General features: G+C 43.8%; 1 protein-coding gene across 1 annotated transcript in view; it reads right to left on the bottom strand.

Annotated features, from left to right (window-relative positions):
- Positions 1-20,085, bottom strand: part of LOC144493948 (serine/threonine-protein kinase MRCK alpha-like) — a 498,859-nt gene that overhangs the window by 313,881 nt on the left and 164,893 nt on the right. The window lies entirely within an intron of this gene.

Here is a 20,085-nt window from a genome sequence, read left to right as displayed (position 1 = left end):
GCAAATCTGAATTGACCAAAGTCATTAGAGCTAACATTTCATTTTAATGCCAAAACACCTACAAAGTCATATTTGGTTTTAGAAGGCATGAGATACGAGGGAGATGTTGAAACTTGTTATTGAATTGCTGATCTTAACCTGTGCCTTTTGCAGGAGTGCATCATCATTTCCCAAAATACGAATTAGGAGCATGCATAGACCTTTCGCCCCTCGAGCCTGCTCCATCATTCAATAAGATCATGGCTGATCTGATTAAGGTCTCAACTTTCTTTCCTATCCCCTTTTGATTCCCTTGTCAATCAAGTATCTATTTAACTCAACCTTAAGAATCTTCAATGACCCTGGCCTTAGCTGTACTCTGGAGAACAGAATTCCACAGGCTCACGACCCTCAGAAAATATTTCTTCTCATCACCATCTTAAATGGGTGACCCCTCATTTTTAAGCTGTGCCCCTAATTTTAGTCTCTCCCACAAAGGGAAATATCCTTTCAGCATCCACCCTGTCAAGTACCCTCAGGATCTTGTATGTTTCAAAAGATCATCTCTTATTCTTCTAAACAGATACAATCCCTATCCCTATCCAATTTTTACAGATGCACCATAGAAAGCATCCTTTCCGGATATATCACAGCTTGATATGGCTCCTGCTCTGACCAAGACCGCAAGAAACTACAAGGACTGTGAACGTAGCCCAGTCCATCAGGCAAACTAGCCTTCCATCCACTGACTCTGTCTGCACTTCCTGCTGCCTCAGAAAAGCAGCCAGCATAATCAAGGCCCCCGTGCGCTCCGGACATTCTCTCTTCCCCCTTCTTCTGTCAGAAAAAAGATGCAAATGTCTGAGATCACGTACCAAGCGAGTCGAGAACAGCTCTTTCCCCTGCTGCCATCAGACTTTCGAATGCAAGTACCTTGCACTAAGTTGATCTTTCTCTACACCCTAGCTCTGCCATTCAATCATGGCTGATTTTTTTCTCATCCCCACTCTCCTGCCTTTTTCCCATAACCCCTGATCCCCTTATTAATCAAGAGCCTATCTATCACTGTCTTAAAGACACTCAATGACCTGGCCTCCACAGCCTTCTGCGGCAAAGAGTTCCACAGATTCACCACTCTCTGGCTGAAGAAATTCCTCCTCATCTCGGTTTTAAAGGATCGTCCCTTTAGCCTGAGGTTGTGCCCTCTGGTTTTAGTTTTTCCTACTAGTGGAAACATCCGCTCCACGTCCACTCTATCCAGGCCTCGCAGTATCCTATAAGTTTCAATAAGATTCCCCCTCATCCTTCTAAATTCCAATGAATACAGACCCAGAGTCCTCAACCCTTCCTCATATGACAGGCTCTTCATTCCAGGGATCATTCTTGTGAACCTCCTCTGGACCCATTCCAAGGCTAGCACATCCTTCCTTAGATATGGGGCCCAAAACTGCTCACAATACTCCAAATAGGGTCTGACCAGAGCCTTATAACAGCATCAGATGTACATCCCTGCTCTTGCATTCTAGCCCCCTCAACATGAATGCTAACATTGCATTTGCCTTCCTAACTGCCGACTGAACCTGCATGTTAACCTTAAGAGAATCATGAACAATGACTCCCAAGTCCCTTTGTGTTTCTGATTTCCTAAGCATTTTCCTGTTCAGAAAATATGCCTCCATTTCTCCTTCCAAAGTGCATAACCTCTCACTTTTCCACATTGTATTCCATCTACCAAAACATCCTGCACCCTCTCCTTTCCTTCTCCCTTATGTACTCTGTGAACGGTATATTGTGTCTGTATCGTGCAAAAAAAACAATATTTTTCACTGTATATCAATACATGTGACAATACTGAATCAAATCAAGTCAATTCCTCCAACTTTTCTTCAAAGGATAACCCCCTCATTCCAGGAAATCAGTCGAGTGAATTTTCAGCAGCACAATCACAGGTTTCTAACATAGCCAGTGAGCTGCGATTGGTACAAGAAAGATGAGCTCCCTCATCTGCTGTCATTTTTAAATTCTGAACTTCATTTCTTTCTGCCTTTTCCCTTCATCCCACAGCCACTAATACAAAAAGCCCCAGCTTTCTGTTACCCGGCTACTGCTTGAAAAGAATGGCCATCCTGCTTAACAAGCAAAGTACTACAACACCCATTGTAGTCTCCTGCATTACTGCCCAAACGAATCACAATGTGCTAGCAGATGCAATCACCATAGCAGAATGTCAAATCATTCTAATGTACTTGAGTTATTCAAAATTCCCAGTAACTTCAGTTAAACTATCTGTTTGGATTCTGCTGCCTTTTCCTGCAATATTCTGGGCATTTTTGCTAATCACAGTTACATTCACAGGCACTCAAGTCCGAGTTGCACTCAGCACGAGTGATCATCTCAGCATTTAAACTTCAGCATCATTGAAAACGGAACAATGCAGAGAACAGACAACAGCATCAGTGAAAAAAATAAAAAGTCTTATCCTAGATACCTGAATTCATCAAGATGCAAACTGGTGTGTACATGTTGAGGATTATCAATGCTTTGAGGGGAGAGGGAAAATAACTATAAAAATACCACTATTTACAAAAGGAAAGAGGGTTCTTACCACCAAACCTAAGGTCAGTGGGGGTGGGGTAAGTATCCACGATATCAGTATAAGAAAGAGAAAAATCAGTAACATACTGATTGTAAAGCTATTTGGTACGTACTGAAGTTGTGTAATGCAGTTTAGAATTACAAGTTCATTCTTTCTGGATACTTGTTGGTAAATAAATTCCCTGCCGCGATCAGGCAAGATGCCAGGAAATGTTCTATGTACACGACCTTATCAAATGATGCATACAACTGAGCCCATGCAACAAGATACACACATCCAATTAATCTGGGATCTGCCACACTTTAAGTGGTGTTACATGATTGAACATATCAATTATAGTGACAAGAGTTACAACTGTTGATGATCACAAAATAAATGTGAAGAGATCATGTCATGAATGTAATTTCTTCACGACAGAGATCAGAACATTTAACTATATTAAACAACAAACAGTCTCCCCTTGACATTCAATTCCATTACCATCACTGAATCCCCCACTATCAATGTTCTGGGAGCTAGCACTGACCAGAAACTGAACAGCATCAGCCATATAAAGATTGTGGCTACAAGAGCAGGTCAGAGGCTGGGAATTCTGTGGCAAGTAATTCACCTCCCGAGTCCCCAAAGCCTGTCCACCATCAACAAGGCACAAGTTGGGAGTGTGATGGAATACTCTCCCCCTTGCCTGGACGTATACAGTTCCAGCAACACTCAGGAAGCTCATCACCATCCAGGACAAAGGACAGGAAACACAGGGGAGCATCACTATTTGCATGTTTCTCTCCAAGCCATTCACCATCCTGACTTGCTGTCCCTTCACTGTCACTGGGTCAAAATCCTGGAACTCCGACAACACATAGACTGCTGTAGTTTAAGAAGCCGGCTCATTACGACTTCCTCGAGTTGCAATTAGGGATGGCTAATAAATGCTGGTCATGCTAGCAACACTAGCGGCACGGTGGCACAGTGGTTAGCACTGCTGCTTCACAGCTCCAGAGACCTCGGTTCGATTCCCGGCTTGGGTCACTGTCTGTGTGGAGTTTGCACATTCTCCTCGTGTCTGCGTGGGTTTCCTCCGGGTGCTCCGGTTTCCTCCCACAGTCCAAAGATGTGCGGGTTAGGTTGATTGGCCATGCTAAAATTGCCCCTCAGTGTCCTGGGATGCGTAGATTAGAGGGATTAGCGGGTAAAATATGTAGGGATATGGGGGTAGGGCCTGGGTGGGATTGTGGTCGGTGCAGACTCGATGGGCCGAATGACCTCTTTCTGTACTGTAGGGTTTCTATGAACACTCATATCCCAAGAATGAGATTTTTTTCAAATGCTATCAAAATCTGCCAAGAGGTTTTGGAAGAGTGGGTGCAGAAAGGTACTCAGACACTTCAGCCCCATGACTTAATAGAGGCATACAAGATGATCAGAGGATTAGATAGGGTGGATAGTGAGAGCCTTTTTCCTCAGATGGTGATGGCTACCACGAGGGGACATAGCTTTAAACTGAGGGGTGAGAGATATAGGACAGATGTTAGAGGTGGGTTCTTTACTCAGAGAGTAGTAAGGGCGTGGAATGCCCTGCCTGCAGCAGTAGTGGACTCATCAACATTAAGGGCATTCAAATGGTTATTGGATAAACATATGGATAATATTGGAATAGTGTAGATTAGAGGGGCTTTAGATTGGTTTCACTGGTCGGCACAACATCGTGGGCCGAAGGGCCTGTACTGCGCTGTAATGTTCTATGTTCTATGATGTTTATGGTTTAAAAATGAAAAATGATAAGCTGCAATAAGTAGAAGTTAGAATTAGGAATAAGTAGGAGTTAGAACGAAGCAATGATTTTGCTCTTCGAGTCATAGAGGTTTACAGCATGGAAACAGGCCCTTCGACCCAATTTGTTCATGCCGTCCTTTTTTTAAAAATCCCTAAACTAGTCCCAATTGCCCGCATTTGGCCCATATCCCTCTATACCCATCTTACCCATGTAACTGTCTAAATGCTTTTTAAAAGACAACATTGTACCCGCCTCTACTACTACCTCTGGCAGCTTGTTCCAGATACTCAACACCCTCTGAGAGAAAAAATTGCTCCTCTGGACACTTGTATCTCTCCCCTCTCACCTTAAACCTATGCCCTCTAGTTTTAGACTCCCCTACCTTTGGGAAAAGATATTGACTATCTAGCTGATCTGTGCCCCTCATTATTTTATAGACCTCTATAAGATCATCCCTCAGCCTCCTACGCTCCAGAGAAAAACGTCCTAGTCTATCCAGCCTCTCCTTATAACTCAATCCATCAAATCCCGGTAGCATCCTAGTAAATGTTTTCTGCACTCTTTCTAGTTTAATAATATCCTTTCTATAATAGGGTGACCAAAACTGTACACAGTATTCCAAGTGTGGCCTTACCAATGTCTTGTACAACTTCAACAAGACATCCCAACTCCTGTATTCAATGTTCTGACCGATGAAACCAAGCATGTTGAATGCCTTCTTCACCACTCTGTCCACCTGTGACTCCACTTTCAAGGAGCTATGAACATGTATCCCTAGATCTCTTTGTTCTGTAACTCTCCCCAACGCCCTACCATTAACTGAGTAAGTCCTGCCCTGGTTCAATCTACCAAAATGCATCACCTCGCATTTGTCTAAATTAAACTCCATCTGCCATTCGTCAGCCCACTGGCCCAATTGATCAAGATCCTGTTGCAATCAGAGATAACTTTCTTCACTGCCACTATGCCACCAATCTTGGTGTCATCTGCAAACTTACTAACCATGCCTCCTATATTCTCATCCAAATCATTAATATAAATGACAAATAACAGTGGATCCAGCACTGATCCCTGAGGCACACCGCTGCTCACAGGCCTCCAGTTTGAAAAACAACCCTCTACAATCACCTTCTGGCTTCTGTCAAGAAGCCAATTTTGCATCCATTTAGATACCTCACCCTGGATCCCGTGAGATTTAACTTTATGCAACAACCTACCATGTGGTACCTTGTCAAAGGCCTTGCTAAAGTCCATGTAGACAACATCAACTGCACTGCCCTCATCTACCTTCTTGGTTACCCCTTCAAAAAACACAATTAAATTTGTGAGACATGATTTTCCACTCACAAAGCCATGCTGACTGTCCCTGATCAGTCCTTGCACCTCCACATGTCGGTAGATCCTGTCTTTCAAAATACCTTCCAACTATCTTACAACTGCTTCACCTGAGAATGCAGTCTTGCAATCACGTCCAGTCATTTCAATTTAAAACACAGCATTTTTTAACCCATGCAGTGTCAAATGCAGGGGTCGCCTGTAGACGAATAACTGGTAAAGTTTCAATCTAGAGTGGTAGGTACAGTCAGGGTTACTTAATATGTACGAGTATGAGCTGGTTCTTTACATGGTTGTAATACTATGGGCAGGGCATCTGGATAGAAATGGTTCGATCAATCAGACGCAGCATGGATTCATGAGGGGAAAGTCGTGCTTGACGAACATGTTGGATTTTTATGAAGATGTGACTAGGGCGGTTGATGGAGGAGAACCGGTGGATGCGGTGTTTTTGGATTTCCAAAAGGCGTTTGATAAGGTGCCCCATAAAAGGCTGCTGAAGAAGATTAGGGCACACGGAGTTGGGGGTAGTGTGTTAAAGTGGATTGGGGACTGGCTATCCGACAGGAAGCAAAGAGTCGGAATAAATGGGTGTTTTTCCGGTTGGAGGAAGGTAACTAGTGGCGTGCCGCAGGGATCGGTACTCGGGCCGCAACTATTTACCATTTATATAGATGATCTGGAGGAGGGGACGGAGTGTAGGGTAACGAAGTTTGCAGACGACACAAAGATAAGTGGAAAAGTGAATCGTGTGGAGGACGGAGAAGATCTGCAGAGAGATTTGGACAGGCTGAGTGAGTGGGCGAGGATATGGCAAATGGAGTATAACGTTGAGAAATGCGAGGTTATACACTTTGGAGGAAATAATAACAAATGGGATTACTATCTCAATGGAAACAAATTAAAACATGCTACCGTGCAAAGGGACCTGGGGGTCCTTGTGCATGAGACGCAAAAGCCCAGTCTGCAGGTACAACAGGTGATCAAGAAGGCAAATGGGATGTTGGCCTATATCACGAGGGGGATAGAATATAAAAGCAGGGATGTCTTGATGCACCTGTACAGGGCATTGGTGAGGCCGCAGCTGGAATACTGTGTGCAGTATTGGTCCCCTTATATGAGGAGGGATATATTGGCATTGGAGGGAGTGCAGAGAAGGTTCACCAGGTTGATACCGGAGATGAGGGGTTTGGATTATGAGGAGAGGCTGAGGAGATTGGGTTTGTACTCGTTGGAGTTTAGAAGGATGAGGGGGGATCTTATGGAGACTTATAAGATAATGCGGGGGCTGGATAGGGTGGAGGCGGAGAGATTCTTTCCACTTAGTAAGGAAGTTAAAACTAGAGGACACAGCCTCAAAATAACGGGGGGTCGGTTTAAGACAGAGTTGAGGAGGAACTTCTTCTCCCAGAGGGTGGTGAATCTCTGGAATTCTCTGCCCACTGAGGTGGTGGAGGCTACCTCGCTGAATATGTTTAAAGCGCGGATGGATGGATTCCTGATCGGTAAGGGAATTAAGGGTTATGGGGATCAGGCGGGTAAGTGGTACTGATCCACGTCAGATCAGCCATGATCTTATTGAATGGCGGGGCAGGCTCGAGGGGCTAGATGGCCTACTCCTGCTCCTATTTCTTATGTTATTATGTATGGTTGCCCTTCATACAGGGCAGCCTTCAACTTTGAAGGGGGGGGGAGAGAGAGAGGGGGGGGGGGGGGAAATACAGTCTTCATTACGAATATAAGGGAGATAGTGCAACCACTCCCAACAACAGATTGTGCAGTGACTGAAGCCCTTGACACACCATTGTAAACTCATGCACAAGTCACACAAGAGAGGTGAAGAAAGCAACTAAGGTGGCGGCCCATTCCACCATTCCATAAAATTGTGACCGATTCACCCTTACTATTAAATTTATTAAAATTAACATGGAGAAAGAGACATAACTCAGATAAAACCAGTAGTCTGCCACTTGCTACCATGTAGATTGATCACTGTACTGGTGGATGGTTAGACATGGGTCTCCACTTTACCATAAGGCATGGAGAAACAGGGAATTGTAGGAAAATATTTTTCTGAAATGGTTAAACATCTGTAAAATTGCTGCATCTGTACATTTCCTAATGATGAGTATCAGACTTCTGAGTTTACCCATAAGTGGACATTTCATCTGACTGAAAGAGAAGGTCAACAAGCAGTGGGAATAGCACACGCAGCAAACACTTAGATTTCTTGGCAACCTGTACTTTCAGTGCACTGCAAGCACTTCAGATATTTAAGTATATTCCTCAGGAATCATTTGGGGGTCAGAAAAAACAATGACTGGATCCAAATCCTGGAACTTTGTCCTAACAGCACTGAAGATGTACCTACACCACATAGGCTGCAGCGATTCAAGCTGACTCACCGCCACCTTCCTAAGAGCAAGATGGGCAACAAATGTTGACCTTGCGAGTGATGTGGACAACACATGAATTTTTTTTTTTAAAGTACAGCCAGTTAGAAACTAAATAAAAGCACAAAATCCTGGAACTACACAGCATGTCAGTCAGGGGATTTGATCTCAGGTCCCTACTCAAGGCACTAACCGGTCTCTTTTTGCTTTTGACCTGCTCTAGATCTCCAGCATTTTCAGATCTTATTCAGATTTTCAGCATCTGCTGGACAATTCTTCATATTTCCTTTCAGGACATAATACTGTGTTTTTAAAACTGAACATTTTTCATCAAGTCAATTCTTCAGGATTAAGATTAACCTAGATATAGGAAATTGGAGGAGTAGGCCTTTCAGCCCCTTGAGCATGCTTGTTCACTCAAACAGTTAAATAGCTGAGCATTTTTCTCAATGTCATTTTCCCCCACTGTCCCCATATCCCTTGATGTCTTTACTATCTGAAAACCTACTGATTTCTGTCTTGAACGGACTCAATGACTGAGCCCCAACAGTGCTCTGGTATAGAGAATTTCAAAATTAACACCCTCAGTGAAGATATTCCTCTTCATCTCAGTCCTAAATGGCATACCCTTTATTCTGAGACTGCGTTCCCTAGTTCTAGGCCACCAACTGGAATAGCAACAGAGGTTCATCCAGGATTAATCGAAGGCCACCATAGGCATCAGATATCACACTCCAGGCTCTGACTACTTGTGAGGGCAAATATCTTCATTCAGAGGCTTGTGAATCTTTGAAATTGTCTACCATAGAAGGCTGTGGATGCTCCACAATTGTGTATATTAAAAGGTTGAAGTAGGCATGGAAATCATAAAAATCAAGAGATACAGAGAGCCAACAGGAAAGTGGACTGACTAACTAACAGGAAGAAGTCTCACAACACCAGATTAAAGTCCAACAGGTTTACTTGGCAGCACTAGCTTTCTAGTCTCAGGCTCCTTCATCAGGTAAGTGAAGAGCTGTGTTCACAAACAGGGCATATACAGGCACAAACTCAATTTACAAGATAATGGTTGGAATGCGAGTCTTTACAGGTAATCAAGTCTTAACGGTACAGACAATGTGAGTGGAGAGAAGGTCAAGCACAGGTTAAAGAGATGTGTATTGTCTCCAGCCAGGCCAGTTAGTGAGATTTTGCAAGCCCAGGCAAGTTGTGGGGGATACAGATAGTGTGACATGAACCCAAGATCCTGGTTGAGGCCGTCCTCATGTGTGCAGAACTTGGCTATCAGTTTCTGCTCAGCGATTCTGCGTTGTCGTGTGTCGTGAAGGCCGACATGGAGAACACTTACCCGAAGATCAGAGGCTGAATGCCCGTGACTGCTGAAGTGTTCCCTGACTGGAAGGGAACACTCGTGCCTGGCGGTTGTCGAGCGGTGTTCATTCAACGGGTGAATGAACACCGCTCGACAATCACCAGGCAGGGGTGTTCCCTTCCAGTCAGGGAACACTTCAGCAGTCACGGGCATTCAGCCTCTGATCTTCGGGTAAGTGTTCTCCAAGTCGGCCTTCACGACACATGACAACGCAGAATCGCTGAGCAGAAACTGATAGCCAAGTTCCACACACATGATGACGGCCTCAACCGGGATCTTGAGTTCATGTCACTCTATCTGTAACCCCCACGACTTGCCTGGGCTTGCAAAGTCTCACTAACTTTGCTGGTTGGAGACAATACACACCTCTTTAACCTGTGCTTGGCCCTCTCTCCACTCACATTGTCTATACCTTTAAGACTTAATTACCTGTAAAGACTCGCATTCCAACCATTATCTTGTAAATTGAGTTTATGTCTATATATGCCCTGTTTGTGAACACAACTCTTCACTCACCTGATGAAGGAGCCTGAGACTCCGAAAGCTAGTGCTGCCAAATAAACCTGTTGGACTTTAAGCTGGTGTTGTGAGACTTCTTACTGTGCTTACCCCAGTCCAACGCCGGCATCTCCATATCATAATTAACAGGAAACAGAGTCAGGATAAAATGGGTCATTTTCAGCTTGTCAAACTACAACGAAATGGACAAAGACAGGGATCTCATAGAGAGTCATAGAGGTTTACAGCATGGAAACAGGCCCTTCGGCCCAATTTGTCCATTCTGTCCTTTTTTTTTCCCCCTAAGCTAATCCCAATTGCCTGCATTTGGCCCATATCGCTCGATACCCATCGTACCCATGTAACTATCTAAATGCTTTTTAAAAGATAAAATTGTACCCGCCTCTACAACTACCTCTGGCAGCTTGTTCCAGACACTCACCACCCTGTGTATGAAAAATTGCCCTTCTGGACACTTTTATATCTTTCCCCTCTCACCTTAAACCTATGCCCTCTAGTTTTAGACTCCCCTACCTTTGGGAAAAGATATTGACTATCTACCTTGTCTATGCCCCTCATTATTTTATAGACCTCTATAAGGTCACCCCTCAGCCTCCTACGCTCCAGAGAAAAAAGTCCCAGTCTATCCAGCTTCTCCTTATAACTCAATCCATCAAGTCCCAGTAGTATCCTAGTAAATCTTTTCTGCACTCTTTCTAGTTTAATAATATCCTTTCTATAATAGGGTGACCAAAACTGCACACAGTATTCCAAGTGTGGCCTTACCAATGTCTTGTACAACTTCAACAAGACGTCCCAACTCCTGTATTCAACGTTCTGACCAATGAAACCAAGCATGCCGAATGCCTTCTTCACCACTCTGTCCACCTGTGACTCCACTTTCAAGGAGCTATGAACATGTACCCCTCGGTCCCTTTGCTCTGTAACTCTCTCCAACGCCCTACCATTAACTGAGTAAGTCCTGCCCTGGTTCAATCTACCAAAATGCATCACCTCGCATTTGTCTAAATTAAACTCCATCTGCCATTCATCAGCCCACTGGCCCAATTGATCAAGATCCTGTTGCAATTGGAGATAACTTTCTTCACTGTCCACTATGCTACCAATCTTGGTGTCATCTGCAAACTTACTAACCATGCCCCCTTTATTCTCATCCAAATCATTAATATAAATGACAAATAACAGTGGACCCAGCACTGATCCCTGAGGCACACCGCTGGTCACAGGCCTCCAGTTTGAAAGACAACTCTCTACAATCACCCTCTGGCTTCTGTCAAGAAGCCAATTTTGTATCCGTTTAGATACCTCACCCTGGATCCCGTGAGATTTAACTTTATGCAACAACCTACAATGCAGCACCTTGTCAAAAGCCTTGCTAAAGTCCATGTAGACAACATCAACTGCACTGCCCTCATCTACCTACTTGGTTACCCCTTCAAAAAACTCAATCAAATTTGTGATACATGATTTTCCACTCACAAAGCCATGCTGACTGTCCCTAATCAGTCCTTGCATCTCTAAATGCCTGTAGATCCTGTCTCTCAAAATACCTTCCAACAATTTACCCACCACAGATGTGAGCTCACTGGCCTGTAGTTCCTAGGCTTTTCCCTGCAACCCTTCTTAAACAAAGGCACAACATTTGCCACTCTCCAATCTTCAGGCACCTCACCCGTGACTATCGATGATTCAAATATCTCGGCTAGGGGACCCGCAATTTCCCCCCTAGCCTCCCACAACGTCCTGGGATATACTTCATCAGGTCCCGGAGATTTATCTACCTTGATGCACTTTAAGACTTCCAGCACCTCCTTCTCTGTAATATGTACACTCCTCAAGACATCACTATTTATTTCCTCAAGTTCCCTAACATCCATGCTTTTCTCAACAGTAAATACTGATGAGAAATATTCATTTAGGACCTCACCCATCTCTTGTGGATCCACACATAGATGAACTTGTTGATCCTTAAGAAGCCCTACTCTCTCCCTTGTTACTCTTTTGCCCTTTAGAACATAGAACATAGAACATAGAACATTACAGCGCAGAACAGGCCCTTCGGCCCACGATGTTGCACCGACCAGTTTATAAAAAAAAAACTGTGACCCTCCAACCTAAACCAATTTCTTTTCGTCCATGAACCTATCTACGGATCTCTTAAACGCCCCCAAACTAGGCGCATTTACTACTGATGCTGGCAGGGCATTCCAATCCCTCACCACCCTCTGGGTAAAGAACCTACCCCTGACATCGGTTCTATAACTACCCCCCCTCAATTTAAAGCCATGCCCCCTCGTGCTGGATTTCTCCATCAGAGGAAAAAGGCTATCACTATCCACCCTATCTAAACCTCTAATCATCTTATATGTTTCAATAAGATCCCCTCTTAGCCGCCGCCTTTCCAGCGAAAACAATCCCAAATCCCTCAGCCTCTCCTCATAGGATCTCCCCTCCATACCAGGCAACATCCTGGTAAACCTCCTCTGCACCCTCTCCAAAGCCTCCACATCCTTCCTGTAATGTGGGGACCAGAACTGCACACAGTACTCCAAGTGCGGCCGCACCAGAGTTGTGTACAGTTGCAACATAACGCTACGACTCCTAAATTCAATCCCCCTACCAATAAACGCCAAGACACCATATGCCTTCTTAACAACCTTATCTACTTAATTCCCAACTTTCAGGGATCTATGCACACATACACCTAGATCCCTCTGCTCCTCCACACTATTCATAGTCCTCCCGTTAGCCCTATACTCAACACATCTGTTATTCCTACCAAAGTGAATTACCTCACACTTCTCCGCATTAAACTCCATCCGCCACCTCTCGGCCCAACTTTGCAACCTGTCTAAGTCTTCCTGCAAACTACGACACCCTTCCTCACTGTCTACCACACCACCGACTTTGGTGTCATCAGCAAATTTGCTAATCCACCCAACTATACCCTCATCCAGATCATTAATAAATATTACAAACAGCAGTGGCCCCAAAACAGATCCCTGAGGTACACCACTTGTAACCGCACTCCATGATGAATATTTACTATCAACCACCACCCTCTGTTTCCTATCCGCTAGCCAATTCCTGATCCAATTTCCTAGATCACCCCCAATCCCATACATCTGCATTTTCTGCAGAAGCCTACCATGGTGAACCTTATCAAACGCCTTACTAAAATCCATATATACCACGTCCACTGCCTTGCCCCCATCCACCTCCTTGGTCACTTTCTCAAAAAACTCAATAAGGTTAGTAAGGCACGACCTACCTGCCACAAAACCATGCTGACTATCACCTATCAATTCATTACTCTCCAAATAACTATAAATCCTATCCCTTATAATTTTTTCCAACATCTTGCCGACAACAGAAGTGAGACTCACCGGTCTATAATTCCCGGGGAAGTCTCTGTTCCCCTTCTTAAACAATGGGACAACATTCGCTAACCTCCAATCTTCTGGTACTATACCAGAGGCCAACGACGACCTGAAGATCAGAGCCAGAGGCTCTGCAATCACTTCTCTTGCCTCCCAGAGAATCCTTGGATAAATCCCATCCGGACCAGGGGATTTATCTATTTTCAGACCCTCCAGAATATCCTGCACATCCTCCTTATCAACTGTAATACTGTCTATTCTACTCCCTTGCAACCCAGTGTCCTCCTCAGCTATATTCATGTCCCCTTGCGTGAACACCGAAGAGAAATATTGGTTCAATGCTTCACCAATCTCCTCCGGTTCCACACATAACTTCCCTCTGCCATCTATAACTGACCCTAAACTTGCCCTAACCAACCTTCTGTTCTTGACATACCTATAGAACGCCTTAGGATTCTCTTTAACCCTATCCGCCAAAGTCTTCTCATGTCCCCTTTTAGCCCTTCTAAGCTCGCTCTTCAACTCCCTCTTAGCCAATCTAAAGCTTTCTAGTGCACTACCCGAGTGCTCACGTCTCATCCGAACATAAGCCTCCTTTTTCTTTTTAACCAACAAAGAAACTTTTTTGGTGCACCACGGTTCCCTAGCCCTACCAATTCCTCCTTGCCTGACAGGGACATACCTATCACAGACTCGCAGTAGCTGCTCCTTGAAAAAACTCCACATGTCGGACGTTCCCAGTCCCTGTAATCTCCTAGTCCAACCTATGTTTCCTAAATTCTCTCCTAATAGCCTCATAATTACCCTTCCCCCAGCTAAAACCACTGGCCCGAGGTTCATGCCTATCCCTTTCCATCACTAAGGTGAACGTAACCGAATTGTGGTCACTATCACCAAAATGCACACCAACTTCCAAGTCTAGCACCTGGTCTGGCTCATTTCCCAGCACCAGATCCAATATAGCCTCACCTCTAGTTGGCCTGTCTACATACTGAGTCAAAAAACCTTCCTGCACGCTTTGAACAAAAACTGACCCCTCTAACGAGCTAGAGCTATAACAATTCCAGTCAATATTAGTCAAGTTAAAATCCCCCATAACAATTGCCCTATTACTTTCACTCCTAAGCAGGATTGACTCCGCAATCCTTTCCTCAACCTCTCTAGAACTTTTAGGAGGTCTATAAAAGACTCCCAACAGGGTGACCTCTCCTCTCCTATTTCTAATCTCCGCCCATACTACCTCAACAGATAAGTCCTCATCAAACCTCCTCTCTGACACTGTGATACAATCTCTGACCAATAATGCTACCCCTCCCCCTCTTCTACCTCCTTCCCTACTTCGACTAAAACATTTGAACCCCGGGACCTGCAGCATCCATTCCTGCCCCTGCTCTATCCATGTCTCTGAAATAGCCACAACATCGAAGTCCCAGGTACTGATCCACGCTGCAAGTTCACCCACTTTATTGCGAATACTCCTGGCATTGAAGTATACACATTTCAAACCCTGCTCCACCCCACCTCTGCAATGCCGTGCATTGCAGTCCCCATCCATGCATCCCTCACTTTCAGCCCCACTACTCAGGATCCCTCCCCCCCCCCGAATCAGTTTAAACCTTTATATATTTGTAGAAGCTCTTTGGATTCTCCTTTGCCTTATCTGCAAAACAATTTCGTGTCCCCTTTTTGCCCTCCTGATTTCTCTCTTCACTCTACTCCTACACCCCCTATACTCTTCAAGAGATTCACTTGATCCCAGCTGCCCATGCACGTCATGTGCCTCTTTCTTCTTCTTGACCAGGGCCTCAATATCCCGAGTCATCCAGGGTTCCCGATTTCTGTCAGCCTTGCCCTTCACTCTAAGAGGAATGTGTTTACCCTGAACCCTGGTTAACACACTTTTGAAAGCCTCCCACTTACCAGACGTCCCTTTGCCTTCCCACAGACTCCCCCAATTAACTTTTGAAAGTTCCTGCCTGATACCTTCAAAATTGGCCTTGCCCCAATTTAGAATTTTAACTTTTGGGACAGATCTATCATTCTCCATAGTTATCTTAAAACTAATAGAATTATGGTCACTGGTCCCAAAGTGATCCCTCACTAACACTTCTGTCACCTGCCCTTCCTTATTTCCCAAGAGGAGGTCAAGTTTTGCCCCTCTCTAGTCGGGCCATCCATATACTGAATGAGAAATTCCTCCTGAATACACTCAACAAATTTCTCTCCATCTAACCCTCTAATACTATGGCTGTCACAGTCAAAGTTGGGAAAATTAAAATCTCCGACTATTACCACCCTATTTTTCTTGGAGCTATCTGTAATCTCCTTACATATTTGCTCCTCAATTTCCCACTGACTATTTGGGGGCCGATAGTACAACCCTATCAAAGTGATTTCCCTCTTCTTATCTGAATGTCCTTGTACTGGAATGACAAAATGCTAGCATGCAGATACAAAAAGTCATTAGGAAGTCAACAGAATGTTGGCCTTTATTGCAAGGGAAATGAAATATAAAAGTGGGGAAGTCTTGTTACAACTGTACAGCACATTGATTAGATCATGACTGTGGCACAGTGGTTAGCACTGCTGCCTCACAGCGCCAGGGACCCAGGTTTGATTCCCGGCTCGGGCCACTGTCTGTGTGGAGTCTGCACATTCTCCCCGTGTCTGCGTGGGTTTCCTCCAGGTGCTCTGGTTTCCTCCCACATTCTGAAAGACGAGCTGGTTCGGTGCATTGACCTGTACAGATGCTGGAGTGTGGCGACTCGGGGAATTTCACAGTAACTTCATTGCAGTGTTAATGTAAGCCTTACTTGTGACTAATAAATAAACTTTAAAAAAGAATACTGGGTACAGTTTTTGCCTCCTTACTTAAGGAGATTCAAAGAAGACTCACTGGGGATGAATGAGCGGTGGTCTTATTGAAACTTATAAGAATCTCAAGCGGGCTTGACAGACTAGATGCTGAGAGGATGTTTCCCCAAATAGGTAAATCTAGAACTAGCGTAAACAGTTAAAACAGTGGTTTCCCATTTAAGACAGATGAGGAGGAATTTCTAAAGGGAGTCAAGAGTTATGGGGGAAGGCAGAAAAATGAAGGCCACAGTCATGATTTTACTGAATGGCAGAGCAGGCTTGAGGGGGAAAATTGTCTTCTCCTGCGCCCATTTCTTATGCCATAAGGACAATAGATCCATTAGCCAAAAAACATAAAAGTACTGGAACTTATTGGATGTGAGACGGTGGTGGGGAGCTGTCTCTTGAATCATTGCAGCCCATCTGATATAGGTGCATCCACAATTCTGGAAGGGAAGGAATTCCAGGATTATGACCCAGTTAACGGTGAAGGAACAGTGATATCGCTCCAAGTCACGATGGTGCACAACGTCGAGGGGAACTTGAAGGTGGTGGTGACATTCGCATGCACCAGCTGCCCTTGTTCTTCTAGCTGGTAGAGATCACAGGCTTTGAAAGATGCTGATGAAGAAGCCTTGGTGGTTTGCTGCAGTGCATCTTGTAGATGGTGCACACACTGTTGCCACTCTCCTCTAGAAGAGCATGATTGTTAAGATTGTGGAGGGGGTACCAATCAAACGGGTTACTTTGTCCTGGATGGTGTGAAGCTTGTGTTTTTCGAGTTGTACTCATCCAGACAAGTGAGGAATATTCCTTTGACCTGTGCCCTGTAGATCGTGGAAAGGCTTTGGGGAGTCAGAAGGTGAGTTACTCTCCACGGAGGTTCCAGCCTCTGAGCAACTCTTGTAGCTACAGTATTTAATTGGCTGATCCAGTGAAGCTTCTAGTAAGCGGTAATCCCCCCCACCTCCAGGATGTTGATAGTGTGAGATTCAGCAATGATAATGGAGTTGAGTGACAAGGGGAGATGGTTAGATTCTCACTTGTTGGAGATGGTCATTGCCTGGCATTTGGTGGCACAAATGTTACCTGCCATTTACCGGTCGAAACCGGTTTGTTGTCCACACCTTACTGCAGGAAAGGCACAGACTGTTTCATTATCTGAGAAATTGTGATTGACATTGAACACAATGCAAACATCCCTACTTTTGACCTCACAATTGAGAGAAGGTCACTGATGAAGCAACTGAAGATGGATCAGACCAAGAAACTACCCAGCAGAAATCCTGTATTGATGCAACTACACAGCAGGTCAGTAAGTATTTAGAAGAGATCCAACAGGTTAGCATTTGAGTGGGACATCAATTGAATTGGAATTTTGATGAAGGATTTGGATAGGTGACATTAACTAGACTTTGTCTTTCAGAAGCTGACATGTATTTCCAACATTTTCTGTCTCCTTCCACAGGCTATTAGGTTACTCTAAAGATGTGCGGGTTAGGTTGATTGGGCAAGCTAAAATGCCCCTTCGTGTCATGGGGATATGCAGGATAAATATACGGGGTTACGAGGATAGGGTCCAGGTGGGATTGTTGTCGGTGCAGGCTTGATGGGCTGAATGGCTGCCATTCTGCACTGTAGGGGTTCTATGACAGTTCTATGATACTGTAGAAAATTGGGTCATACGTAACAAAACCACTTGCGTATAGATGGGTTTGTCAGGGCTGTAGGGTACTGGAGTGCTAGAACACTATGGCAGATTGAGGGGATGTGCATTCACCACCGCCCCCTCCAGACCTTCCACATGAGCAGGGTTTGTAACATATAAGCGCAGCAGCAGCTGGAAAGCGCAGGCCAAAACAGCTGTTCTGATTACTGTTTTTTTTGGTGCATAAATCTAAAATCCCAAGCAATTAACTACTTTATAATATTCAGACACTGTTATTGGGTAAACAGCAGCCAATAGGCAGGCAGGATGATCCCACAAACAACAAATGAATGAATGAATGTCCAGCTATTATAGGAGTGTTGGTCAGGTCATAAGTAAAATTCCGTCCTTCTTCACCTTGGACCATGGAGTAAGTGAGCAGTTTAACATTTCACCTGGAAGATAGCAACTCTGACAATACATCCATCAATATTGCAATAGCCTTAGTCTAGATTATATGTTCAGGTTCATGTTGAGCCTTGAACCAATCAGCCTTCCGCCTCAGAGAAAAGCCAACACAAAACCAGTTATCATTATCTTCGATTACATACAAATTAATTCGTTTGGTTTAAACTGCATGTGCGGTCCAAGCATATGTACCTCAGTAGCCCACAAAGACAAAAAGGCTTGCCCACTCCTGACTATATTCTGTGTCAAAGCACAGCAGACATTCACTGGGTAAAATGAACAGTTTCTAAAATACTGTCCACCATCTTTTGAAAATTCCAATCAGAAATATTAAAATCAGTGAATTTAAGTCCCCATTTGAACTGTTACCCAAGAAAGTGCAGATGTATCTACGAATTGAAGTTTAATGCAGACAGCTATGATTAATTGTGACGTGCATACAGTAGAAAACAGTATTAATTTAGGAATCTGCCTCCCACTGAAAACCCTCCAGTACATTTCATATCTTTGTTCCACACCTAAATTAGAATGTAATGAAAGAAATCTTTGGTTCTGCAATTTATCCTGAACAGTATGCACCATCAGTTGGGCCTTTGCCAGAAATTACTCACGATGAGAATGTGGAACTACCATCATAAGGAGTGCTTGATGCAGATAGTACCAACACTTATCAAGGAATGCTTGATGTGTACACAACATTGACAAGATTACAAGGGGAAAAGAGGCCGGGTGGGTGAATAAACACTGGCAAAGACCAGTTGGGCAGAAAGCCCAATTCTGTACTGTAGATTCTTGTAATATGTAACTCGAGATATCCACACCTATTTCATCTCATCTAAACAGACCCATTCCCAGAGTCAGATGCTAAACCTGAGGTAAACCGAGTATCCACAAAGTCAGTGTATTAATCAGAATGTTACCTACCATTTACTTTGGTTTTTCTCATCACTTGAGTACAGGAAAAATCATCAGGGAATGAAACAAATACAGATTGCATCCTCAAGCTAGTGGTCATCAGTAACCACTACTTTTTCATAAGTGAACAAAGAATACTTTTTAATTGACTGCTCTGCCTCAAAAAAACACAAGGGTATCAAGAAACCAACAATCTCTCATGTACTTTTGAGAATAGTCAGCTTGTGATGACTAAGTGGTGAGTGGAAACCTTAATTGTTTTAAAAGTAGATAAATGATGCTCCTTTTTAGTAAACTTTATAACTGAATATCAGATATCCTTCAAATATTTGCCATTGCTTATCAACCATCATGTCCTTTCATTTAGTTTCCCAGTGTACATTAACTACCTCACTCTTCATCCCTACATAATTTGCTTTGCTTATATTTAAGACCCTGGTTTCTGACTTAGCTAAATTACTCCAAATTCAATCATATTAACGATCACTCTTCATAGGAGGCTCCTTTACTAAAAAGTTATTAATTAACCCTGTCTCACGACACTATCTAAAATAGCATGCTGTCTAATTGGTTCCTGGACATGTAGCTCTAGAAAACTATTTTGAATGAAATCCATAACTCTGTCCTCCACACTATTACTGGTTTGCCCAGTCTAAATAAAAATTAAAACCAAATGAAAAAAAAGGACTTGCATTTATATGGCAGTTTTCATAAACGGGGAACAACCCAAATGCTTTACAATCATTGAAGTATTTCTGAAGTGCATGCATTGTCTTAATGTAGCATAGCAGCCAAATTTGCACACAGTAAGCTCCAACAAATAATAATGTGATAATGACTAAATAACCTTTTT

The sequence above is a fragment of the Mustelus asterias genome, chromosome 5 (assembly GCF_964213995.1).
Source record: "Mustelus asterias chromosome 5, sMusAst1.hap1.1, whole genome shotgun sequence".
Lineage (NCBI taxonomy): Eukaryota > Metazoa > Chordata > Chondrichthyes > Carcharhiniformes > Triakidae > Mustelus > Mustelus asterias.
This window is presented reverse-complemented; position numbering and strand designations above follow the sequence as displayed.